A 17296-nucleotide genomic window follows, 5' to 3' on the forward strand; every position below is an offset into this window, starting at 1 on the left:
CATAACAGGTCAACCAGAACAGTCTTGGGAAATAGGAATAAGTCAGAATCTGGGGTAAATAATATTTTCTCAAACAACGAAAAGTAAAAATATTTGGAGGTCATCAAAATTCAAGCATCCTTTAGTGCAAAGGTTTTATGAGAAGGATGGAGATATGACAGGCTGCAAAATAATAACTTCAGGTCAGATATCTAACCAAAGGTTGGAAGCTGTAATAAGAAAATGCTGTCTATCCCAGCTCAAAGGACCAGTAAATATCTTCAACAAAATCATAGAAGAAAACTTCCCTAACCTAAAAAAAGAGATACCCATAGGCATACAAGAAGCCTACAGAACTCCAAATAGATTGGACCAGAAAAGAAACACCTCCCATCACATAATAGTCAAAACACCAAACGCACAAAATAAAGAAAGAATATTAAAAGCAGTAAGGGAAAAAGGTCAAGTAACATATAAAGGCAGACCTATCAGAATCACACCAGACTTTTCGCCAGAAACTATGAAGGCCAGAAGATCCTGGACAGATGTCATACAGACCCTAAGAGAACACAAATGCCAGCCCAGATTACTGTATCCTGCAAAACTCTCAATTAACATAGATGGAGAAACCAAGATATTCCATGACAAAAACAAATTTACACAATATCTTTCTACAAATCCAGCACTACAAAGGATAATAAATGGTAAAGCCCAACATAAGGAGGCAAGCGATACCCTAGAAGAAGCAAGAAACTAATCACCTTGGCAACAAAACAAAGAGAAGAAAAGCACACAAACATAACCTCACATCCAAATATAAATATGACAGGAAGCAATAATCACTATTCCTTAATATCTCTCAACATCAATGGCCTCAAGTCCCCAATAAAGAGACATAGATTAACAAACTGGATATGCAACGAGGACCCTGCATTCTGCTGCCTACAGGAAACACACCTCAGAGACAAAGACAGACACTACCTCAGAGTGAAAGGCTGGAAAACAACTTTCCAAGCAAATGGTCAGAAGAAGCAAGCTGGAGTAGCCATTCTAATATCAGATAAAATCAATTTTCAACTAAAAGTCATCAAAAAAGATAAGGAAGGACACTTCATATTCATCAAAGGAAAAATCCACAAAGATGAACTCTCAATCCTAAATATCTATGCCCCAAATACAAGGGCACCTACATACGTAAAAGAAACCTTACTAAAGCTCAAAACACACATTGCACCTCATACAATAATAGTGGGAGATTTCAACACCCCACTCTCATCAATGGACAGATCATGGAAACAGAAATTAAACAGTGATGTAGACAGACTAAGAGAAGTCATGAGCCAAATGGACTTAACGGATATTTATAGAACATTCTATCCTAAAGCAAAAGGATATACCTTCTTCTCAGCTCCTCATGGTACTTTCTCCAAAATTGACCATACAATTGGTTAAAAAACGGGCCTCAACAGGTACAGAAAGATAGAAATAATCCCATGCGTGCTATCGGACCACCACGGCCTAAAACTGGTCTTCAATAACAATAAGGGAAGAATGCCCACATATACGTGGAAATTGAACAATGCTCTACTCAATGATAACCTGGTCAAGGAAGAAATAAAGAAAGAAATTAAAGACTTTTTAGAATTTAATGAAAATGAAGGTACAACATACCCAAACTTATGGGACACAATGAAAGCTGTGCTAAGAGGAAAATTCATAGCGCTGAGTGCCTGCAGAAAGAAATAGGAAAGAGCATATGTCAGCAGCTTGACAGCACACCTAAAAGCTCTAGAACAAAAAGAAGCAAATACACGCAGGAGGAGTAGAAGGCAGGAAATAATCAAACTCAGAGCTGAAATCAACCAAGTACAAACAAATAGGACCATAGAAAGAATCAACAGAACCAAAAGTTGGTTCTTTGAGAAAATCAACAAGATAGATGAACCCTTAGCCAGACTAACGAGAGGACACAGAGAGTGTGTCCAAATTAATAAAATCAGAAATGAAAAGGGAGACATAACTACAGATTCAGAGGAAATTCAAAAAATCATCAGATCTTACTATAAAAGCCTACATTCAACAAAACTTGAAAATCTGCAGAAATGGACAATTTCCTAGAGAGATACCAGGTACCGAAGTTAAATCAGGAACAGATAAACCAGTTAAACAACCCCATAACTCCTAAGGAAATAGAAGCAGTCATTAAAGGTCTCCCAACCAAAAAGAGCCCAGGTCCAGACGGGTTTAGTGCAGAATTCTATCAAACCTTCATAGAAGACCTCGTACCAATATTATCCAAACTATTCCACAAAATTGAAACAGATGGAGCCCTACCGAATTCCTTCTATGAAGCCACAATTACTCTTATACCTAAACCACACAAAGACCCAACAAAGAAAGAGAACTTCAGACCAATTTCCCTTATGAATATCGACGCAAAAATACTCAATAAAATTCTGGCAAACCGAATCCAAGAGCACATCAAAACAATCATCCACCATGATCAAGTAGGCTTCATCCCAGGCACGCAGGGATGGTTTAACATACGGAAAACCATTAACGTGATCCATTATATAAACAAAGTGAAAGAACAAAACCACGTGATCATTTCATTAGATGCTGAGAAAGCATTTGACAAAATTCAACACCCCTTCATGATAAAAGTCCTGGAAAGAATAGGAATTCAAGGCCCATACCTAAACATAGTAAAAGCCATATACAGCAAACCAGTTGCTAACATTAAACTAAATGGAGAGAAACTTGAAGCAATCCCATTAAAATCAGGGATTAGACAAGGCTGCCCACTCTCTCCCTACTTATTCAATATAGTTCTTGAAGTTCTAGCCAGAGCAATCAGACAACAAAAGGAGGTCAAGGGGATACAGATCGGAAAAGAAGAAGTCAAAATATCACTATTTGCAGATGATATGATAGTATATTTAAGTGATCCCAAAAGTTCCACCAGAGAACTACTAAAGCTGATAAACAACTTCAGCAAAGTGGCTGGGTATAAAATTAACTCAAATAAATCAGTAGCCTTCCTCTACACAAAAGAGAAACAAGCCGAGAAAGAAATTAGGGAAACGACACCCTTCATAATAGACCCAAATAATATAAAGTACCTCGGTGTGACTTTAACCAAGCAAGTAAAAGACCTGTACAATAAGAACTTCAAGACACTGAAGAAAGAAATTGAAGAAGACCTCAGAAGATGGAAAGATCTCCCATGCTCATGGATTGGCAGGATCAATATAGTAAAAATGGCCATTTTACCAAAAGCGATCTACAGATTCAATGCAATCCCCATCAAAATACCAATCCAATTCTTCAAAGAGTTAGACAGAACAATTTGCAAATTCATCTGGAATAACAAAAAACCCAGGATAGCTAAAACTATCCTCAACAATAAAAGGACTTCAGGGGGAATCACTATCCCTGAACTCAAGCAGTATTACAGAGCAATAGTGATAAAAACTGCATGGTATTGGTACAGAGACAGACAGATAGACCAATGGAATAGAATTGAAGACCCAGAAATGAACCCACACACCTATGGTCACTTGATTTTTGACAAAGGAGCCAAAACCATCCAATGGAAAAAAGATAGCATTTTCAGCAAATGGTGCTGGTTCAACTGGAGGTCAATATGTAGAAGAATGCAGATCGATCCATGCTTATCACCCTGTACAAAGCTTAAGTCCAAGTGGATCAAGGACCTCCACATCAAACCAGACACACTCAAACTAATAGAAGAAAAACTAGGGAAGCATCTGGAACACATGGGCACTGGAAAAAATTTCCTGAACAAAACACCAATGGCTTATGCTCTAAGATCAAGAATCAACAAATGGGATCTCATAAAACTGCAAAGCTTCTGTAAGGCAAAGGACACTGTGGTTAGGACAAAACGGCAACCAACATATTGGGAAAAGATCTTTACCAATCCTACAACAGATAGAGGCCTTATATCCAAAATATACAAAGAACTCAAGAAGTTAGACCGCAGGGAGACAAATAACCCTATTAAAAAATGGGGTTGAGAGCTAAACAAAGAATTCACAGCTGAGGAATGCCGAATGGCGGAGAAACACCTAAAGAAATGTTCAACATCTTTAGTCATAAGGGAAATGCAAATCAAAACAACCCTGAGATTTCACCTCACACCAGTGCGATTGGCTAAGATCAAAAACTCAGGTGACAGCAGATGCTGGCGAGGATGTGGAGAAAGAGGAACACTCCTCCATTGTTGGTGGGATTGCAGACTGGTACAACCATTCTGGAAATCAGTCTGGAGGTTCCTCAGAAAATTGGACATTGAACTGCCTGAGGATCCAGCTATACCTCTTTTGGGCATATACCCAAAAGATGCCCCAACATATAAAAAAGACACGTGCTCCACTATGTTCATCGCAGCCTTATTTATAATAGCCAGAAGCTGGAAAGAACCCAGATGCCCTTCAACAGAGGAATGGATACAGAAAATGTGGTACATCTACACAATGGAATATTACTCAGCTATCAAAAACAACGGCTTTATGAAATTCGTAGGCAAATGTTTGGAACTGGAAAATATCATCCTGAGTGAGCTAACCCAATCACAGAAAGACATACATGGTATGCATTCATTGATAAGTGGCTATTAGCCCAAATGCTTGAATTACCCTAGATGCCTAGAACAAATGAAACTCAAGACGGATGATCAAAATGTGAATGTTTCACGCCTTCTTTAAAAGGGGAACAAGAATACCCTTGGCAGGGAAGAGAGAGGCAAAGATTAAAACAGAGACTGAAGTAACACCCATTCAGAGCCTGCCCCACATGTGGCCCATACATATACAGCCACCCAATTAGACAAGATGGATGAAGCAAAGAAGTGCAGACCGACAGGAGCCGGATGTAGATCGCTCCTGAGAGACACAGCCAGAATACAGCAAATACAGAGGCGAATGCCAGCAGCAAACCACTGAACTGAGAATAGAACCCCCGTTGAAGGAATCAGAGAAAGAACTGGAAGAGCTTGAAGGGGCTCGAGACCCCATATGTACAACAATGCCAAGCAACCAGAGCTTCCAGGGACTAAGCCACTACCTAAAGACTATACATGGACTCACCCTGGACTCTGACCACATAGGTAGCAATGAATATCCTAGTAAGAGCACCAGTGGAAGGGGAAGCCCTGGGTCCTGCTAAGACTGAACCCCCAGTGAACTAGTCTATGGGGGGAGGGCGGCAATGGGGGGAGGGTTGGGAGGGGAATACCCATAAGGAAGGGGAGGGGGACGGGGATGTTTGCCCGGAAACCGGGAAAGGGAATAACACTCGAAATGTATATAAGAAATACTGAAGTTAATAAAAAAAAAAAAAGAAAGAAAGTGCTGTCTAGAACTCAACAATAATCAAAGCTCAGTTTGAAAATGGGCAAAAGATGTGGACAGGCACTGCTTCACGTTGAGTTGCCGGAACTCTCAATAAAGTATAGATAATAATTCCTTATTGGATGCAGTACTTATAAATACTACTCTTCCCTATTTTGTGGGTTGTCTTCTCACTCTGACACATAGAATGTTTAAATTTTGATAAAGTTCATAACTATCTAACTTTCATCTTTTGTCTATCACAGTGTTGCTGCATATCAGATATGGTATTATGGTCCACAGTGTATAAGACTTCACTACTGCTTACCACAGCCACATGACACCATGTGATGGAGCGGAACACCTTTGCCTGTTGGAAGGATGTAGGGGAGCTCGGTGGGCAGGGTTTTCACAGCTCAGCCTCCCATTCTTTGTTGCTTTCTTTGTATATTTTCTTGCTTTGGTTCTTATTGGAAACGTGTGCAAAGCCCGCCCTCTAGGACAGAAAGTAAAGCACGTGGATAGAGATAAGAAGATAAAGAACAGATTAGATAAGAGCTTAAGAAATAGTGAGAGATCCCATAAGAAAACAAAACCAGGAGCTGCTGCGCAATGTATTCAAAGGACCGGTAAGATTTAAGAAAAAATTCCCTGACACACCCTTAAGAGACAAAGAATTTCCAAAGACGCTGTTGAGTTTGTTCATGTTGGCCATGTACCGCTGGGGCATGAGGCCTGTGTGACTCTGCCTCCATATTTCACATGCTTTTTCTTTGGCTCTTTTTTCCTTCTGTTTGTTTGGTCTTATTCCAATTTTTGTTTTTGCTTTGTCTTTTCTTTTCTTTTATTATTTCTGAGAAGCAGAAAGGGTATAGATGCAGACGGAAGTGGGAAAAACTGGAGGGCGTTGGGGAAGGGATAGTCATAATCCAAATATATAGTATAAAAGAAAAAAAGAAACAGTGATAAAAGATTTGTACAAATATGGACATGAAAACAGGCACCGAGTAAAGATAAAGGATCTGCAGTCAGGTAGGGCAACATGACAGACAGCGGCACAGAGAGTGGGGGAGAAGTCGTGGAAGAGAAACTGTGGTTTATGTGGAAGAACAATGAATGCAAAAATATCAGAAAATCTAGCAAAACTGGCGAAGCTGAGAAACTGAGAAAGATGGTAGCAACATTTTCACTTTTGAAAAGGAAGAATAAGGGGTTGGGGATTTAGCTCAGTGGTAGAGCGCTTGCCTAGAAAGCACAAGGCCCTGGGTTCGGTCCTCAACTCCGGAAAAAGAAGAATAAAGCAAAATGTGTACAGATCCAGGTTCAAAAAGATCACCCTGGTGAGAAAATTCAGCTATGTGGCCGTCGCGAATGTCTATGAGCCCGTAGGACACCTAGAATGTTTCCGGTACCTGGGGAGGAGGAAGAAGCGGTGAGAAAGGAGAGAAACTGTAGCCATGCAACGAGGTTCTCTCACTGAATCTCAGCAAGTTGTCCATTTTCATACACACTTAAAAAATGCACTCAACGAGGCCCAACATTAAATCAAAACGTGTTCAACAGTAACAAGTCTCATTTCCCTGCTTTGGCCGGCTCACCCCAGCCACACCCCACAGGCAAGTGCACTTATTTTCTTTCCTATAAAATGTATCAGAGTATAAAATGCTGTTTTCCACTTTCTTTTCTCATGGCCATATAGTCTACATGTATTTTTTATTTTTTAGTAACAAATGGAGAACATCTTGGTCGTTTTTATTTTGGTGTTTTTACTGGTTCACAGTATTCTATTCTGTTATTATACCACAGCCTATTTATCTGACTTTCTCTCGGTGGGGGTTTTGAGTTGTTTCAATGCCACCGAGAACAAGCTTGCGCATATATCATTTTGAATGTGCAAATGCATGCAGAAGACAAATTCCTGGAAGGCACTGCTGAGTCAAGGGGCAGGTGCATTTTTCATTTTGATAGATGTTCCCACTTGCCCTGAATCATGTTTTGTACCATTTTGCACTCCCACCAGCAACGGACGGAGTGCCTGTTGCCTTAAGCAAAGAAATGACATCATTTGACTTGCAGTGGCAAGGCCTGCCTACCCAACCTCTGACTGCTGGATGCCTAAGAGATCATGGTGGATTTTGCAATTCAGGAAGGACTGTCAGTAGATACGGGTGAAACAGAGAGAAGGAAAGCATGTTTAGTTGGAAAAGTGAAAACTTGTTGACGGTTGATTTAGGGATATGAGGAGAAGAGTCATCCCATCAGATACGGAGGGAGGAGCACTCAGGAAGAACAGGACTATCATGTCAGTCTGTTAAGGTGGTCCCCAGTGGGGTGCTCTCCCATAGAAGAGAGATTCCAATTTCAATGGCAGATTGAGAATGAAACTTATAACCATAAAAGCTAAGTGTGTCACCAAAAGGGGTGGAGGGGGCTATTCTCCAGGCTGAAAGCAAAAGGCAAACTCATGTAAAATGGAATAGAAAAAGCTATCAGGAAACAAGTCTGACTGCGGTCTTGCACAAAGCGCAAGCTGGGCAAAGAGAGATGCGGTTGATTTCCTGTCCCCAACGCTGCAATGAGGCTGAGACTGTGGCAATCAGAGTCCAGTGGATGGGAACCAGCAGATCATTTCATCAACTCAAAGGCATCAACTTGCAGCATTAAGAGAATATTGGGCTTAGGCCACAAGGGGAAAAAAAGCTTAGGATATTAGTACATAGGGAAAACCACAGGAAACAGTAGAGGGTGGGTAAAACCATAGGATACCACAAGACTGCAGTGGCCATTAGGAGCAGGGCTGGGCAGGGAGAGAGGGTTGCTGTTTAAAATAGAAAAAGAAAGACGCAGACCCAGGCAGGGTTGAATTGGAATTACTTGTGCTGACTTCAAGCAGTATGCATGATGTGTGCTATGGTTTGAGTATAGTCTCTCCTCTCAGAAATTCACGCTGCAATGTCACCCCTACTGTATGGTATCAAGAGATGGGACCTTTAAATGGTACTAGAGCTTTGACCTTACAAGTGGATAGATGACTGAACTCATTCCATGCAGTTAAGGGGTTAATGAGTTATCTAAAGAGTAAATCTTCTATAGAAGCCCAATGGGGAATCTCTTGCAGATTCTCTGTGTGGCTCTGCCATCAGAAGAGATGGTCTTTCAGCCCCTTTCTCTTTATAAGCCATCAAATCTGTATAATTACATTATTAGCAGCAGAAACTGTACAAGGAAATAACTAAATAAAATGGCATTGGAGGAGATGAGAGAGATCCTGAGCTGCGTCTTCATGGGTTACACTTCAACTCAGCACTGAGCACCTTGGTGGTGACTTGAATAAAGCCTGACTTTATGTGGCACATCCATGCTCTTTCCTTGGCTTTGATTGCTGTCTATATCCATATAAGATCTTATCAGCTAGGAAAGTGAAGCGGAGTTTCCAGGAGTTTTCGGAACTACCCTAAAGTGCAAAGTTCTCTTTTAAACAAATATGTTAGTTTTTTTCCCCCAGATCTCGTCTCCATTTCTGTGAGAGATGTTCTTGTGCTCTGAGCCTTTGGCACTATCCCTTCTCTCACCTTCTTCCTCCAGTTCACCCCAGAACATTCCATGGCATCTTTCCTTTTCTCTATCTGCACTGTCTGCATAACTGCTGACCCTTACATGATGGGAGCAACCTGTGCCCTTCCTCCCCTCACTATTATCAGTTTCATTCTAAAACACTTCCTCTTCTGATCCCCCATTCCTCTGCTGTAGACAGTACTCCAGGAGTCCCCCTACCTGTCCTCCTTCACATCACTGGTTCTTGTGTCCCATGCCCCACTTGGTCTGCCTTTGGTCAAAGGCAACCTTTCCTACCCCGTAACTTAATATCAAGCACCTCCTCGAAGTACTGATTGCCCTCTATTCAGTGCTCCCACAGTACCAGGTGCCTTGCTTATTATAATAATGCAGAAGCTGAGGAGCACCCTACTGTTCCTGCCTCCTGTGGCTTTATATCCTGAGAACACAGCCCAGTTCTCGGGGTGTAATACATTCACGTAGGGGTGTTATTACCTTGAACATATGCCAGTGACTCATTGATGCTTTGCTTAATCATTTTACAAAAGCAGTGGGACTTCAGATGAGCCAGAAATGAGCCATTTTTCCATGCTACGAGGCAACTCAACTACTCACTACCTCCAGTCCTCCCGCCATCTAACAGCAAATGGTCGGGAAGATCAAATCATAATCTACTTAAACGTTCTTCACTTCTGAAAAAAAGGACCCAGTTCAATAGAACTCCAAATTATCTCCAGCTTCCTTAACAGAATTGGAATCTGTTCAGCTCGCACTGGCAGACTGGAAGGAATGTTCATATCAGTGCAACCCCAATCACACCGCTCAGCAGCCCATGCAGAATTCATCTAGGCAGAGAGCCGCAGAGGAATTGCAACCTCAGCAAAGTGGGGGAGGCTGATGTGGACACTCTCTGCCTGCAAGTCAGCAGCAACTCAAACAGCAGGACTCAGGAGGCAGAGTCGAGACCTAATCATTTTTTTTTGGATCATGACTTCTATGCTCTGCTAGACTTCTAGACCACCTCTGGTTTCAAAGTCAACATCATGATCTTGACTCTCATCCTCCTAATCTCCTGGTCATAATGTCATCTTTTATGACAGATGCTGACTGAGCTATAAAATGCCCAGGCAACTGATGCCCAGCCTAATATTTCTTTCTTTCTTTTTTTTCATCTTTATTAACTTGGGTATTTCTTATTTACATTTCGATTGTTATTCCCTTTCCCGGTTTCTGGGCCAACATCCCCCTAACCCCTCCCCTTCTCTATGGGTGTTCCCCTCCCCATCCTCCCCCCATTACCAACCGCCCTCCCCACAACAATCACGTTCACTGGGGGTTCAGTCTTGGCAGAACCAAGGGCATCCCCTTCCACTGGTGCCCTTACTAGGCTATTCATTGCTACCTATGAGGTTGGAGCCCAGGGTCAGTCCATGTATAGTTTTTGGGTAGTCAGCCTAATATTTCTTACTGTGCTCATGAAGGTGTCTTCAGAAGAGATGAGGATCCTAATGATGAGCTGAATAAAGCAGGATGCTTTCTCCAGTGTGTATAGATGTCACTCAGTCCATTGAGGGCCTGAATGAACCAAACATGAACCTGATCTCTGAGACACTGTCTTCTGCTTTGTTGCATGGCTGCTCCCAGTGTCCAAGCCTTTGGACTCTGAGCTACATCTCTGACTTGCAGACAGCTTATAGAAGCCAAGAGGGGCTTCTTGATCTGCACAGGCTCATGATCCAATTCCTACAGTAAATATCTTATGCATATATGTTCTGGAGGTTCTGTCTCCTAAATCACTGCTAATAAGTATTTAGAAAAACAATGAACCTGTTGTCTCAGCCTTCGTTCTTCCTTTTAGCCTGACAGAGGCAGGCATACAACACACACACACACACACACACACACACACACACAGGCATGCACACATGCACATATGAATGTATATAATCACAAAACTCCTTTCTAAGCAGCATGACACAATCCCTTAGCTATTCAATTTAGCCTAAAATATCTTATATTGCTCTCCCTATTTGTACAAGAGACTTTATTCACTAGTCATTAGAGGATTCAGGAGAATCTAAAGTCGAATGTGCCTGCCTGGAGATGCATCTGGGGATTACATGAGCTAACATGTGAAAAACATGTGTGGAGGTTAACTAAGGGCAAAGGAAGTGAGGGAAGGGGAAGTCTACAGGTCTCATTTATATCCCCCCTCCACTGGACCACCCATGTCACTTTTTAAAAGTATGTTGATAGTTCTGCCATCCTAGCAATGAGGGAACTGAGGCAGGAAGACCAGGAGTTCAAGTAGCTTAAATTTGCCTGCATGGTAAATTCAGGGCCATTGTGAAATACAGAGGACCATGTCTTTAAAAGGATCAGAGAGATCTCAAATAACTTAATGATGCACCTCAGAGTCCTAAAGAGATGAGAACAACCCAAATCTAAAGGCAGAAGACAGAAATCAATAGCAAAGATCAGGACACAAATGAATGAAACAGTACAAGACAAATACAGTAAAATGAATCAATGAGGCAAAGGATTGGTTCTTTGAAAAGGCAAACAAAATTGATAAGCCCCTAAGCACACTAAAGGAAAGAAAGAAAAAATATCCAAATTAACAAAAACCCAGGTGATGAGGAGGATATTACATTTGCCAGCAGAATCTAGAGGATCTTTAGGGAATGCTTTGAAATCTTATAATCTAAAAACTGGGGAAACTAGAAGAAACAGAAAATAGTATAGATACATATGACCCACCAAACTTGAATCACAAGGATGAAATTATTCCTTTGTAAAAATACCTTCCCCAGAGAATTGTTTGCTAGACTGATGGGCAAGTCCAGCATTCCCAAACCTCCCTCAAGTGCCTCAAGTAGGAAGCTAATATGGGATAGGAGCTCTTGGTGCCCCTTCCCCAACATGGGTCTTCAAAGCCATCTGAGGCTTCATGGGAAGCCATGGAAATTGAATGTGTACCTGCTTTACTTGTGTGGGCAGCATGGGGCTGGAGATTTGACATATCCTAAGAGAGAAATGACTATGGTTAAATGGAAGAGGCCAGTCCATGGGCACATAAAACAGAGCATTAAACATACAGAACAGCATACTGAGGTCAAGTATGCACATGCCTTTGGATCATGAGCTTCCAATGTTGAACAGAGATATTAATGAAGGCCCCAGACAAGGCTGGAGAAGCATGTGCTCAAAGCTGTCTATCTCATTTTGATATACTCCTTAGTTCCCACAAAACATATTTGTCACTGTCAGAGGTGGCAAAATAGAGTCCAGCTGCTTAAACAAGGAAGGGCAGACAAGGCCAGGCATGTGTCCTGTACATGTGACAAGTGGGGAGTGACCCGTGCTGCTGTGGCAGTGCTATACTCTGACATAGACTCCATCACCAGGTAGAGTGGAGCCTGCTCACCCATTCCAAGCACTAGAATAAGGCCTTGTCCACCATTGGCACCTCTGTGATTACATTTGTGATAAACATGCACACTGGATGCACAATCATCTAAGTAGCCTAGTGGATCACTTTTGCCTACTGAAGATTGTTAATGAAATATTTATTCTAGCTGGCCCATATAAAAGACACGAACATTTGATGTTTTATTTACAAGCTGTAAGCCTAGATTGAGCCATTTCTGTGCAGTTCTCACCTATATCCAAACCCTATGCTGTTTGAGTCTTACCCAGACTGCTTTTCTTCTTCAGTCTGTCCTCGGGTTCACTTCTCTCAGCCACGTGCTCCTGGTCCATCAGAGACCGTCTGCTCTCTCCATCTCCTTTTTTCTTCTCCTTTGACCCCCAAGGTCTCTCTCAAGGACCCTCACTCTACTCTTTCTCTCTCTACTGCCCAATCACAGACTCTAGCATTTTATTAACCAATCGCTTTAAGTTGGGGAGCAAGGATTATACAATAAACGAGAGGATTTAGTTGTCTGGATGGCCACCAGATCTTGGGGTTCAGAATTTATCATTTGTATAGGTAGCAACAGACCCACCCCCAACAGCAGATTGGCTGGATCCATGCCCCTGAACTCTGAGCCCATCACAAACAGACAGTAGACATGAAGTTGGAAAGGGGCCATATCTAGAAAGTCCTGTCCTGTTCTGTTGTGTGCCCATGATATACATAAGGTTCCTGTGATCTGATATACAATCATTGGCTACACTTCAAAGGTCTATCCGAGAAGACAACTTGAAAAAATGCCTCCCGCTGCCCTTACACTGACTTCATTCAATTTCCTGCCTTTTCTCAGCTAATCGTCAGCCTGTAATTTCCTAATGACTCTGTCTGCACTGCTCTGTGGTTCAGTAAAAGGCACAGCTGGCCAAGATTGCCTGTGTGGGTTTGCGGCGGGGATGTTGTCAGCATTTCTTCTCTGGTTATGAAATATTGTCAAGGTTCCTCTGGGGGTCCAGTGTTTCTCTGAGATAAGCATTCTGCTATCAAGAACAGAGTTTGAGAAGGACACTAAGAAACCAGCCTAGAGAAAGCCTTGCCCCACCCTTTCCTGGGGCAGAGTGAGGCTTACCCATGTATCTTTGTTTCCTTCTGGAATGGATTAGTGAACAATGAATAGGTCAGCATCCAAGATGGCCCCGCACCACTCTGTGTTTTCTGTACTCACTAGCCCTGGGTGATCTGACCTGGCTACGGTGCTAAGTAAATGTTTGTCAAATGTATCTATTAATGTCATATCATAAAACTGTGTAATTGCTTACATGGAGCACTCTGCCCACACATACTATTTCCAAGTTAATGCGATTATGAGCCTCGGGCTGGCACACTACATCCTAAGGAGAGACTGGGAGAAGCTATTAAAAGTTATTACTACCATTAGTGTTATTCAGTTGTGAAAAGGTACTCTTGTCCTTCCCCTATGGGCAAAAGATATCTCAGGCGAGAAGGCCTGTGACCAAATATATGGTTCCAAGTTCAAGAGTAAAATGAAGAGGCAGCTAGCCTGCTGGGCTGAGCTTCCACACTGCTTCCTGTCTCTGCCTGCTGGAAATCCAGCCCCTAAGAAGGAGCCACCTAATGTCCATTCTATATCCATGTTTCTTTCCTGTCAACCCCCATCCCACCAACACCCCCCCAGGACCAGTGCAGAGCCCCAAATTGCTCCATTGCACGTGTGGATCTACCTGCGCCCAGGTCTCCATTTCTTTGGTAGTTACCGCTACCTACTTTCTTCAGAAGAATGCATAGACGTGCATCTGATTTAAAATTTAGTTATACTCCACAATGTTGTGCTGTGATCCTTCTGTGATCAAAATTCTACCAAGACCTTTAAGATCTTATAGGAGGAAATACAGAGACAAAGGTTGGAGCAGAGACTGAAGGAAAGGCCATCCAGAGCCTGCTCCACCTGGGGATCCAGCCCATAGACATACAACCACCAAACCCAGACAATATTGCTGAGGCCAAGAAGTGCATGCTGACAGGAGCCTGATATACCTGTCTCCTGAGAGGCTCTGCCAGAGCATGACAAACACAGAGGCAGATGCTGGCAGCCATCCATTGAACTGAGAACAGGGTCCCTACTGGAGTTAGAGAAAGGGCTGAAGGAGCTAAAGGGTTTGCAACCCCATAACAACAACAATACCAACCAACCAGAGCTCCCAGGGACTAAACCACCATCCAAAGAGTACACATGAACAGACCCATGGTTCCAGCTGCATATGTAACAGAGGATGGCCTTGTTGAGCACTGGTGGGAGGAGAAGCCTCCTCCTGCCAAGGCTGGACCCCTCAGTGTAGGGTAATGTCAGGGCAGGAGGCAAAAAGGAATGGGTAAATGAGGGAAAAACCCATATAGAAGAAAGGGGAGGGGGTGGGATAGGGGATTTATGGATGGGAAACTGGGAAAGGGGATAACATTTGAAATGTAAATTTAAATAATGTTCAATAAAAATGTGGAAAATAAAAGATCTGACCCTAACTACTAATTCCCAATACCTAACCACACCCATTTCCTAAATTAAATGAAAAGTCAAGTCAGTTCCTGAACACAAAGGCTGCTGACAGCTCTATAATATCTATGTGTGTTGTTGCCAAGGCAGTACAATCATCCCTGTGTACCTGCCAGCCCCTAAGTCTCTCCTAAGTCTAGAACACCCAACAGACACCATGCTCTTCTTCCTACCCACACTCCTTCCTTCTTCGACTGGGAAATGGTGTGCCATGCCACGCTATTGAATATTCTACCTACCACCATGGGAAGTTTGTGTGTGCTTTGCAAAGAAATAGCACAAAGGAACTGAAACATGACTCACAAAAGAATTTGTGTGTGACAAGGACAAGGACCAAGACACACAGTAGTACTTACCACAGTTTGATGTGGTTTGAATAAGAATGACCCACATAGGCTTCATAGGCTCATACATTTGAAGGCTTAGTCACCAGGGAGTGGCACTATTTGAAATGATTAAAAGGATTAGAAGGTATGGCCTTGTTGGAGGAAGTGTGTCATTGGGGGTGGGTTTCAACAGCCCATGCCCAGCCCAGAGTCTCAGTCTGTGGATCAGGGTGAAACTCTAAGCTACCTCTCCAGCACTACACTTGCCTGCCGTCATGTTCCCCACCATGATTATAACCTCTGAACCTAAAAGTAATCACCCAACTAAATGCTGTCTTTTAAAAGAGTTGCCTTGGTCACGGTGTCCCCTCATAGCAGTAAAACTGTGACTAAGACATCTTATCACTGAAAGCTCACTAAATTATGACTCGAGTTATAGGAAAAGTAAATGAGCTTTAAAGGCAATCCTTGGCTGATGCCTGGGTGGGAAAGGCGACTAACTATCCCTGTGTACAAAGGGATAAACAAAGATCTGTCTAAAAGCTCACACTGTCCCTGTGCCAGCACAATCTCAGAGATTACATACCCACACTGCCCTTCCTCACAAGGATACAGCCAGTGCAGATCACACAGAGGGTACCCTATGATTATATACAGAACAGGTGTGGAAGGACCCAATGTTCCACATGTAGGGACTCAATGTAATTAAAAACTGAGAGAGATCAGGTCTTACGGGGCAGATCCCATGCTTATGGGATCAGGGACAGGAAGCCTGATGCTGTGATCTTTACTCTGTCCTGAATGTCACTATTTACTGTCCACTTCATACCTCACTAGTATCCTCTGCTAAAGCTTGCACACATAAATATTGTGCTGTGAATTCCCCTACCTCTGTCTTCTGAATGCCAACATGTAGTTGCATTTTAAACTCTATAGTCCATCTGAGGGTGGGAGAATTGATCCCCGTTGAGCCTAGGAAATAGGGCTCTGTGCGACTTCTATGAATTTCATTGTTTTTGGCAGAATCAGAAAATGCAAAAGTGAAAATGCTGATCCTCCAAGCTATACTGCCTTGGGTTTTATAGGCTCTCCCAGACTGACACAGTCTAGGGACATGATCTGATCTTCACGGCTTTCAGAGAGGGAATGGCACAATCACCTCAAGGCCACCAATGTGATTAAGGGCCACCAGTGTGATCGCTGATGCAAGAGCACCTCCCTGCGGGAAAGGGACTCCAAAGATGATAAAACATGTGTCCCATGCTTGCAGGATTCTAGAGAATTCAGATCCCCATCACCATCCTGAGGTTTTAGGTCAGGAGAAAGAAGAAGAAAACACAATCAAACCCACAGTAGAAGAAGAGAGTAGTGCTACAGTGATCAGAGCAAAGCTTCAAAATACAGGAGGTACTCAGGACACAACAGTCTAGACAACAGAAATAAGCAAAGAGCTCACCGAGAACACGGGTGGTTACACATGCTTCCTGGACTGAATCCCATCAAGATCCACTGGAAGCACCAGAGCCTTTCTTCCTTCTACACGAAAACCCCACACGTCATAACGCCACATCCCTTCCCTCAATAACCAAAAACAGAAGTTGGAAGATAAGAGGCCCCGGACTGCCATAGGGGAAACACAGCACATCTGGGAAATTACAAATTAAAATACCCAATCACTTGGTTTAAATGTTATGTTCTCTAATGGCCCTGGTCTACAGAAAGCACACGTTTTAAAAGTATCTTTTTTAAATCACTGGTTTGTACTTTGAAAGTCTGTTCTTCATGAATATCACCTCTTTCCCTTGATTACACTCCGTCATTCTTACAGAAGGAATCTTACAGAAGGAACTCTTTTACAAGGAGTTCCTTTTTCCAGCAAGTTAGATTGGTGCCCTAAAATAGAGGGCAGCTCTTCCACCTGGTGGTCATATCTGGTACTGCAACAATCAGAGCCGTGAAGCTGAGCACAGGATGTCTGAAGGCTAACTACCACACAGGCCCACTAGGGAGGTAGGAGGCGAGCTCTCCAGCTTCGCCTTCAACTTCATGGGATCAGGACTACCCTGGGTTCTGTGTCAGCAGGCTAACATCCAGCTCAATA

Source organism: Rattus norvegicus, chromosome 1, assembly GCF_021556685.1.
Source record: "Rattus norvegicus strain SHRSP/BbbUtx chromosome 1, alternate assembly SHRSP_T2T, whole genome shotgun sequence".
In the NCBI taxonomy this organism is placed as follows: domain Eukaryota; kingdom Metazoa; phylum Chordata; class Mammalia; order Rodentia; family Muridae; genus Rattus; species Rattus norvegicus.